The 10,132-nt window shown below is 32.7% G+C and overlaps 1 long non-coding RNA gene across 1 annotated transcript; it reads right to left on the bottom strand.

The window, feature by feature from the left end:
• Positions 1 to 5,938: 5,938 nt before the first annotated feature.
• On the bottom strand, positions 5,939 to 9,795 carry LOC144565878 (uncharacterized). The gene is made up of 6 exons (XR_013515053.1): positions 9,598 to 9,795; positions 8,713 to 8,773; positions 8,442 to 8,524; positions 7,006 to 7,138; positions 6,477 to 6,547; positions 5,939 to 6,385 (listed from the first exon to the last, which is right to left on the bottom strand). It is a non-coding gene; the product is annotated as an uncharacterized LOC144565878 (long non-coding RNA).
• Positions 9,796 to 10,132: the final 337 nt, after the last annotated feature.

Raw genomic sequence — 10,132 nt, 5'->3', positions numbered from 1 at the left:
TCAAATCCAAACATAAATATTTTGTTACCTTAGATGATCCGAATTCCTCTGACAATTGACAAATAATCTGACTTTGTCCCTATTGACCAAGAAGGCGGTTCATTTATCTAATACTTATAACAATTGACAAAATAAATAATACTGAGAATTAGAGTAGAACTAGGGTGTTCTTAAGCTCATTAAATATGTTTCAAATGACAAATTCGAACTGTTGAAATCTGCCTACCTTACGAGTGATGAGTCTACATGTGAAAATTTTAAACATTCGAATTAATTTAGTATAAAGTCAAGCGGTCAAAAAACGTTCAAAAAATGAATGCACTAAAATTAATTTATTAACCTTCCAATTTTGACCGATTGACTTTATACTAAACTAATTCAAATGTTTAAAAATTTCACATGTAAAATATGAGAGTTTCAACAATTCGGATTCGTCATTTGAAACTGATTTAATGGATTTTGGAGTTAAGCTTATCAAACACTTTGGTAAGTTTAAGAACACCCAAGTTCTACTCAAATTTTAGACACCTTAATCTCAACTTTTACTTAACAAGATAAAAATAAAAACATTTATCTTTTTTCTTTCACTTTTATAAACAGAACCAACAGTAACATGACCATGAAATGAAACATCCAATCTGGCGCAAAGGAGAGAAAAAAGCCAAGCCATCGGAAAGCATCAGTCCATGAAATGATATGTCTTGTTAGCAGAAGATAGACTTTTGTTGTCCGCGTTCACTTTTTAGACAACAACAGCTATTAATGACCCAATAGGGATAGGTTAGTACCAATGGATCACTCCGTTTTTATACATAATGGAGGGCGTTAATGGGCGGTTGAGATGTCCATGTTAATTTATTTCAAACGGCGATGAAGAAAGAGCAATCAAATTGGCAATGCACTTCTGTACATAGTTGTTGATGATTGGGCATGATATTAATTAATTATTATGAGCACCAATTTTCAATTCTTATTTGAGCAATTAGTGTGGTTTGTTTTGGCCATAAAAGAAGTATAGCTTGTTTTACTGGACTAGGCAACCAAGCCCCAGTAATCTAATAACATCTAATCCCACGGTTGTCTCCAAGTAGCTAATCATACATTATCAGGGTTTAAATAACACAAAAAACAAAACAAAAGATAATCCCCCTTGTTGAAACTTCGTTTCCACGTGCATAATTTATTTAGGCGGAGATTTCCGTCCTGCTTCATGACCAATAAAAGGGGTTGATAATTATATATATGTGTCATGTGTGCACGAAAAAAAAAATAGTATTGGTATTTTTTTTTCACTTAGTTCTAAAGTACGCCAATGTTTATGAGGTATTCGATTATTACTTTTAAATATTTTTGTTAAGGAGGAAAAAGTCGAGCAACGGGAGATTGAGGAGGAAAAGGTCGAGCGTCGGATATTTTTTCGGACTTGGAAAGGAGATCGAGGAAGAAAAAGTCAAGCACGGAGGACAATACGCGTCGGGTGAGAGAAAATGACAATTACATGTTTCAAATGATCTTGTATGTAGAGTATTAGTTTATAACTAATTTCAGACTTGTACACAAAAGGATACATATATTTCATGCATAACATCTCTTTCTGAAAACAATGGTTCATCTAAAGGAGGGGCGGATTTAGGATTCTCGTCAAGGGGGGTAAAAAATTATCGAATCGGGTTTAAATAGCTAATTGGGTTTAAATTCATTAACTAATTGGGTATTTGATAAAAATAATATTTTGACTTATATGTTCTAATAATCTGACTTGTAATTTCTGATCGTCTAACTTATAATTCTAATTACCAATCATAATTTAAGAAAATTATTTTTGATTTTAACCCTATATTTAACCCGAATTAGAAATTAAACATTAAAAGAGGGGCAAAAAAAATTTCAAGGAGGGGCAGAGTCGATCGAAATCGACAAATCACCATTAAAACTCAAAATTCAGGAGGGGACGCCTGCCCCCCTCTGGTTCCACATGGGTCCACCCCTGATCTGAAGCACATGCTGGATGGACGGTTGAGATGTTATAAAAACAGATACCATTTTGGAGTCTCCTTTATCTCAAAGGGAGAATTTCATATATACCTACTGTGAAATTACGTATTTATCATTCAATTTTTTATAATTACATATTTACCATTTAAAAATATAATAACTCGCATATTTATTCAATTAATCAAAAAAATGAGATTAATTGAGTTTAAGATTATATAAAATATAATTAATAAGTTATTTAGTCTCTTGTCTTTCTCTGTCCTTTTCTCTTTTGCGCACATATTTTTCTCCTGCCTATTTAACATAACTTCTTATTTTCACTAAAACTCTCTCCTCATCTCGTCTCTCCCGCTTAAACTCGGAGAGAAGAGGTAGCAGACTCGGATATAAGGATTCCAACTCTAGCTTGATCGTATAAAAAAAGGTAACAAATCCAACTTTTCTAACAAAACAACTCGTACTAAATTCGACATTGATATCGTAACCTGTTATCAAAGTAGTAACTGAGTTTGAGAATCTGTGTTTTGTTATTGGCTCAGTTTGGAATATTTGCTTTTAATCTTTTATATTGGATATAAAGGATAACAATTCTAAGGAAAAAAAGAGAGGATGTTAAGTTACTCCTTGATTAATTATAGTTTTAAGAAAATTAAACATAATTAATCTGAGTTTTGGGTATATTTGATATATACTAAAGTTATATTGGGTAAATATGCGAGTTATTAGATTTTTTAGATAGTAAATATGTAATTACAAAAATTTGGATGGTAAATATGTAATTTCACAGTTTTTGAGTGGTATATATGAAATTCTCCCTTGTATCGACGTCCTATTATAGTAGTACAAGTATTTCTACTTACGAGTGATGTTTCTACATACGAAAATTTTAAAATTTTAAATTAATTTTGTATAGAGTCAAATAGTAAAAAAAAAAACATCCAAAAAATAAATACATAAAAATTATTTTATAAATATTCTCATTTTGACTACTTGAGTTTATACAAAATTAATTTAAAATTTTAAAATTTCCACATGATAATGCATTACTCGTAAAGTGGAATGAATTCAACAAACAGTTGTTTGAAACTAATTCAATTAATTTTAAAATTAAATTCACAGAGAAACTTAATAAACTTAAAAACAACCTAGTTCTAGTTCTATTCGTAATAGTACTGATAGATATAGATTCCCCAGTCAATTAGATTGGTTTCATATATATTAGTTTATGAAGGTGCAACTAACAGCTATTTCATCACCATTAGCATATTCCAACCAAACATTCAAGAAGACTATTGGAGAATCTGCCACTTAAGCCTATCGAATATTGAGATTATCTAGAATTCAGTAGGCCTATAATTAGATTTTGTCTCACGAAGAAAGAAACTCATTTTTGTTTTTCTGAGGAGAGAAAATACTGACTCTAAAATAACGTTATTAATAAATAATTAATATTATAGCCATGCATTGCAACAAAAGATATTATAAAAACAAAATTTCATACAAAATTATATATTTTTAATTAAAAATATTTAATTAAATAACAAATAATATTTTTAAATGACATATTTATTTTCTAAAGATCTAAAATGACATATTAAATGACATCTACATGTATATAACATTTCTTAAATAAAAGAAACAAATGAAGACAAATAATATTCTTTATATATTTTAATAAAAGAATCTTAAGCAAAATGACAAATAATATTCTTTAGATAATACAATAAATAAGAAACAAATGAAAACATGACCAATCAATTATCAATCAATTCAAAAATTCCTTAAATGTCATTTAAAAAATAGAAAGAAATAGTACCAATCAGAAAGATGATACAATTTGCATGCTATGAGTATGTACCTAAATAAATACAGACTTCTACAGGCAACAAAAATGCATAAAATCAGAATATTCGATCGGAAGACTAAGATTCAATCTAAAATTCTATTTTTTAATCAAAATCGTTGACAAATCAGGACATTTACGTGCTTAATATAAGAATGGAGATAATGAACGAGAAATCCTAGTTATGATTTTCTTGCTTGATCTGAATATATATTTTGTATAATACAAAATTTTATCTAATGTATATTTTACATACTTATTTGTATACTATTAATACTTATGAAATAGCACATGATTAATAAATTATGCAAAAATGCGAACAACATGACGCATTCAGGGCAATTTGGACACTCTGAACAAGTCACAAGAGCCGATTTTTTTTTTTTTATTACCGTCATTTAAAAAATAACATAATTGATATGAATTCTTGAAGTTTTTTATTTTTATCAGGGTCGACGTAGCTAAAAGCTACGCACCACACATGACAGGGACACAACTATTAACCGATATCGATTATATTTATTATTTTTTAAAAGATGGTAATAAAAACATCGGTTAGAAGAATATCTCTTGAGTTGCTTAACTGTCTAGAATTAATACTCACAACCTGACCAAAATTAATTCCGTTTTAAGATGAACTAGTAACCTCTGTTGTGGCGTTGCCGCAACCGTTGTGTTGGGTTACCAAGTATCAAAATATATATGTACTAATTATATATCAAAATTATATTGATCTACAGGTATTGTTTCGGAGCGGTATTTTCTCATGTTGAATTTATAATCAATTTTTTTAATGTCAATAATATCGAGTTACAGAGGACTTAGCTTGAAAAATGTTAGTATAGTTTGCATGGAAGATCAATTAATTTTTTTTTATTTCTTTCACACTCTTGACTCCATCTGATGATGACAGAAGCAACATTCATATTGGATCTACAGTCAGATTGTTGATGAGATAAGTGCAAGTATAAGATCTCAGTGTATAGAAAGCCAACAAATGATTGACTTTGCAATTGACATATAAGATTATCGCTAAAAGAACAAACAATTGGACACACATTTTTCTTCATACATGGGAAAATGATGGAATAAATGTTTTCATCCTTAGAAGAAGCCATATTTCATGATTCCAAACTGCATAGACAGTATTGCGACATATTTGCCTGACTTGTCTCTTTTTTTGCAATACTTAACATGTAGTAGGGATCCAAAAGTTTATAGATCCTGTAGGAAGGAAAATAGAAGCTTTCAATAGTCTTAAATTAAAGAGTCTTTAATGAAGGAAAATAGGTCTCCATAGTCTTACAGTGAGGGGCTCTTATGGAGCTTTATTTCTAACTTGTCGTTTTTACTAACGGAAACATGCACAAATTAGGAGCTGCAATATTGAAGAAGTGCTCAATTAATCCATCTTTGTTGAGATAAAAATTGTTATTTTGAGACACTCACCACCAAACAAAATTCAGACAACTAAATGTTTGAATATGAAATGGGTAAGAAGGAATAATAGTTAAGTTGACACCATTGCAAGAGGATGACTAGTTATTTTGACAAATCACAACCCGGGGACAGTTCATCAATGTCTTGTCAGTTTGACTTTCATGAGTATTTTGTTGGAAATAAGTAGAATACTAACCGACAATTCCGTTGCATTTTATGACGAATTCAGACCTGCAGTCCATTTATTACTGTCATGAATTCGCTTCAACAACTCGTAGCACGTGTCCTCAGAATAGACTGTTTTATCTTCATATATGCTCAGTTCATGAGCTTGAAGTCTGTCTACTTTTAATATGCGCCATAAGGTTCGAACTTTGTTACATTCCACGAAATAGAAATTATGCACAGAGAAAGTAGAATACAAAATGGGCATGAGATTTGTAAAATCATTTGACAAAAATATTTCAATTCCAATAGCTGTGGAATGTCGATGTCAAACTCATTGTTTGTTGTTGTAAATGCTGATGAATTTTATTTTTTTTAACCTTGATATTTGAGTTACTCTTGTTAGAGCAAGAAAAGTGTGATCATCACCAATTGAGATCATGTATTATGATCATCTCCCTACATCTAATGAGCGGTAAATTTGGAGACCTTTGATTTATGATTCGCAATTAAGATAAGGTATTATGATCATGTTACAATCAGAAAATTTGAAAAATCCTACCTAAAAAATGGTAAAAAAAAAACGTAAAAAATGTAAAATTGGGTCTGCAAGTACATTTTCATATGGAGATCGTGTTGAACGGTTCAGATCGACGGTTTGGACTTCGAAAACAAAATTATTGATCCATAGTGCGGACCAATCCGCGCTATGCATAGTACAATAGCCTCACAACCTCATATGGTATCAGGTCTATTGAAATTGGGTCTGCAAGTACATTTTCATATGGAGATCGTGTTGAACGGTTCAGATCGACGGTTTGGACTTCGAAAACAAAATTATTGATCCATAGTGCGGACCAATCCGCGCTATGCATAGTACAATAGCCTCACAACCTCATATGGTATCAGGTCTACTGCAAAATACTGCGTTGGTATGAAATCCTAAGAAATGATACAGAGATCAACAATTGGAAGCTTGTTCCAGAAAATATTAATGTGTAGGATAGGAAAAAGAAATGGTGAGATGCATTACCTTCAACCCTTTTAATTCTTCTGTAAATTGACACAGAGAGAAAGACTGCTACACCAATCAGCAATGTGTTCCTTCATGATTAGTTTATTACATAGATTAGTTCAATATGTTTGTGTTAACCTTACTAAATGTCTTAACTGACATACAAATGTACGGATTGGATAATTGAGCTTCAATTTGTCCAACCTTTGTCCTAGTTGACTCCCTTAAATATTAAAAAAAAAATCACTACAAAGTCAACAGACACGACAAAATAAATTTGTTAATGAAATTGGTACTCTTGGAATACTTGCTTGCACATACTGGCTGATGCATTTTGTGAAAGATATAAAAAAAATAATGACCATCTTACGTTTTATTGTTTCCATATGATTATGCCTTGACTATAAAGCCAAAGAGGAACATGCCAATTGAACAAAACAGTAAGACATTTCAGCGCAGTTCATGGTGACAGAATGTATTCCATCCCACCAATTTTTTTTTTTTATATAAAAAAAAATGAGGCAATCAGTCCCTTGATTTTTCATACCTTTCGGAATGTTCGAATTTTCCCTTTGTCGTCGCTCTCCTCCCTCCACCTCTGTATTCTGTCTCCTCTTACGAGCCGTTCAAGGTCAGAGATCTCTGTTATCTGTCAAATTTATCTTTATTTTGTGCTTCACCTACACGAATCAAGTAACTTACAATCAAAGTCTGAATATCTCCTATGAATTGCAAATCTAGATATTTCCTTTCCAGATTAATTGGTACGGATAAATTTTTTTTTTGAGGTATTGCATATTACTATAGTAATTGCCTATATTGAGGCTATTTCTCTCGTTTGCAATATCCAAATGTGCTGTGCATTGGTGTGAATTAATTTGTACAATCGACAATCAAAATCTAGCTACAACAATTGAAATTTCTTTTATTATGATGAAAATATTTCTTAATATCTATTCGTCTTGTAGAATATGTTTGGCATTTCCGTTATACTTTTTTTCCATGAACAATAAAAAATTCAAACCAAAAAAATTAAAATAAGTAAGGCCTGATTATCATGTAGTGTTTAACACATCATGATAGACAAGCTCATGACGTGTCATTAGTTATGCCGTGCCTATTTTGCACAATTTTTTTACATGTTATGATATCTCACTTGAAAATTAAAAGTACAGAAAAGTATTCTATATAGAGTTCTATTTCAGTGATTGGTTTGGTTGATGGATCTGGTTCAGCCGATCAAACGGTCGTAGGCGGTTCGGGTCAGTTTAGGATAGCTAAAGGGTATGTGGTTACTAAGATTGTGAATTCTACAGCAGTATCACTTGTGGCACAGTATGATGCATATATCTGGAGTTAATTTGGGGTCAAGATTTTAACGGAGTAATTTTCGCTTTATGCAGCATACGGACCAAAACAGTGCTGGATATGGTTCGCGCGCTACGTGAAGTCAAAACTGTTGTGTTAAAATCTTTACCCTTAATTCATTTGTCCCTTTTCTTCCCTCTCCCTGATTTGGGATTTTGCTGTATAACTTTATGGGATTTTGCTATATGATGTTTAATTACATGTAGCACCTCAAAGAACAGTAATTGAAATATTAGTTTTATGGTGTCAAAATCAAATTAATATTCAAGAAGATATAAAGACAATACACTTGGTCTATGCTAATTTACATGTCATCCAACCTTTTTTGCTCATCTCTCTGTTTATTTTTTTTTCTTTTGGAAGGTGATCTCATTTTTTTCATTTTTTCTTTTTGACGTGCTATTATCTGCATGTTTTAAGAAGTTACTGGAGACCGAATTTCAGTATATATTTCATTGGTCAAATAAGGAATTGGTGCTATTTTTTAGGACAGCCCTGTAAATTGTACCTTGTTTCTCTGTGAAATCCATATATGGTACTGGTAAATATCCCTCATTGTATGGTACTGTATCTAAAATTGAAGGGTGGCAATGTTTGAAACAGGAAGACACATACCTAGTTAGCAAACAACGGTGTAGCCTTCTTCGTTGGAGGGATGTTTCCCCAAATCGCAGCACCTAACTTCAAGTACTTTCTTCCTGCAAGATGAGAGGTCCATTAAATGAAGGGGCGAGTAGGGAGAAACCCAGAGAGGAATCTCATTTTGGAAGAAATTGTTAATTCCGTCGTATGAGTACTAGAATATTTGAATTCAACACAGACGTCCTTTACTCGTATACAATTTATCCCAAAGTTGGGAGAAGTACTGAGGAAAAAAATGATTTACCAGAATATTGCCGAAGACAATGTCCTTTAGGCCATGGTGTGATAGAGAGATGCAACGTAAACTGAAAATTACATATCAAGTTATTTAAATTCAACACAGGAAACATTTGTATCGTTGGATAGCAAAAAATGCTAAGGGCCTGTGTTTCCAACGATGGAATTTACCAGCAGCATGACATGAGTAAATCAGTTAGTTGTATTTTTTTTCATAATCACTGTGCAATTATTGAAACACTGGTACTACATGCCGATGATGCTGGTAATTGAGGGGAAGTTTAATTTTTTAGTATTTGTTGGAATGAACTAAAAGGGTAAGAATGTTAACAATATTCCTTTTTTGGGATACTGTGTCTTCCATAAGAGCCCAATTGAAATGTAAAAATGGTTTTCCCCATGAAAAAGTTTTGCTAATCACAACTTGATATTATTTCCATGAGTATGGCATTGTACATGCATCATTTAAGCAACCCAAAACTAGTCTGTCAGTATATTCGCCCCATTGATATGATTGGTTTCTGAGGGTTATACATGTATTTACCCCTAAACTTGGTGGCAGATCTAAACAACTGGTATGGCACATCTGGAAAACTAATGTGTATTTTTTTCCAATCGAACCTGTGCAGCAGTGTAGAGGAGAGTAAACCATCAAACCAATCAATCGAGTGTCCACATAATCTATCATAATATCAAATTCGCCACACATTTTCATCATGTACAGTTTGTTTGAAACATTATGTACAACCCTTTATTTATATTTCCCATGTAAATGCATGTCAATTTTCCTGACAAATTAATGCAGAATACCTTTTCCCCTAAAGTTGGTGGCAGATCTAAAGAACTGATATGGCACATCCGTAAAACTAATGTGTATTTTTTCCAATCAAACCTGTGCAGCGGTGTAGAGGAGAGTAATCGAAGAGGAGGACCGACGCGGCAGAGAATGACAGCGAGCGGAGCAGTCAGGCAGGACATCGCCGACAAAGGAGGGAAGCCGGAGAAGGACCGAATGGGGAAGAGGAGACCAGCTGGATGTGGTTGGGAGGAGGGAGTCTGACGAGTTGGATGGCAGAAATGAGAAGAGGTGCGCATGACTATGACGGGAGGTGGTAGTACTCAAATGGGGGACACGCAGCTTGAAGCTGTGAGCCACGCGGCAAAGAAGACAGAAAGAGAGCTAACGGAAGGCGGGATGGAGTTTAAGATCCGAGCAAATTGGGCAAATTTTTATGGTGAATGTGACATCATTCAAGTAAATATGAGCAATACGATAAGAATCGGAAGGTAGGGAATGGGGGTGTCACTGTTCATTGTTGGATTTAGAGACGTCTAATTACAATAATTAAGTTGGACATACGTGCATTATGATTATGATATCAAATACTGTCACAAGATTACATTTATGTAATTATTAAAATATGCCA

The sequence above is a fragment of the Carex rostrata genome, chromosome 14 (assembly GCF_964058835.1).
Source record: "Carex rostrata chromosome 14, lpCarRost1.2, whole genome shotgun sequence".
NCBI classification, from domain to species: Eukaryota; Viridiplantae; Streptophyta; class Magnoliopsida; order Poales; family Cyperaceae; genus Carex; species Carex rostrata.
Note: the sequence above shows the minus strand (reverse complement) of the source record. Positions and strands in the feature narration are given on the sequence as shown.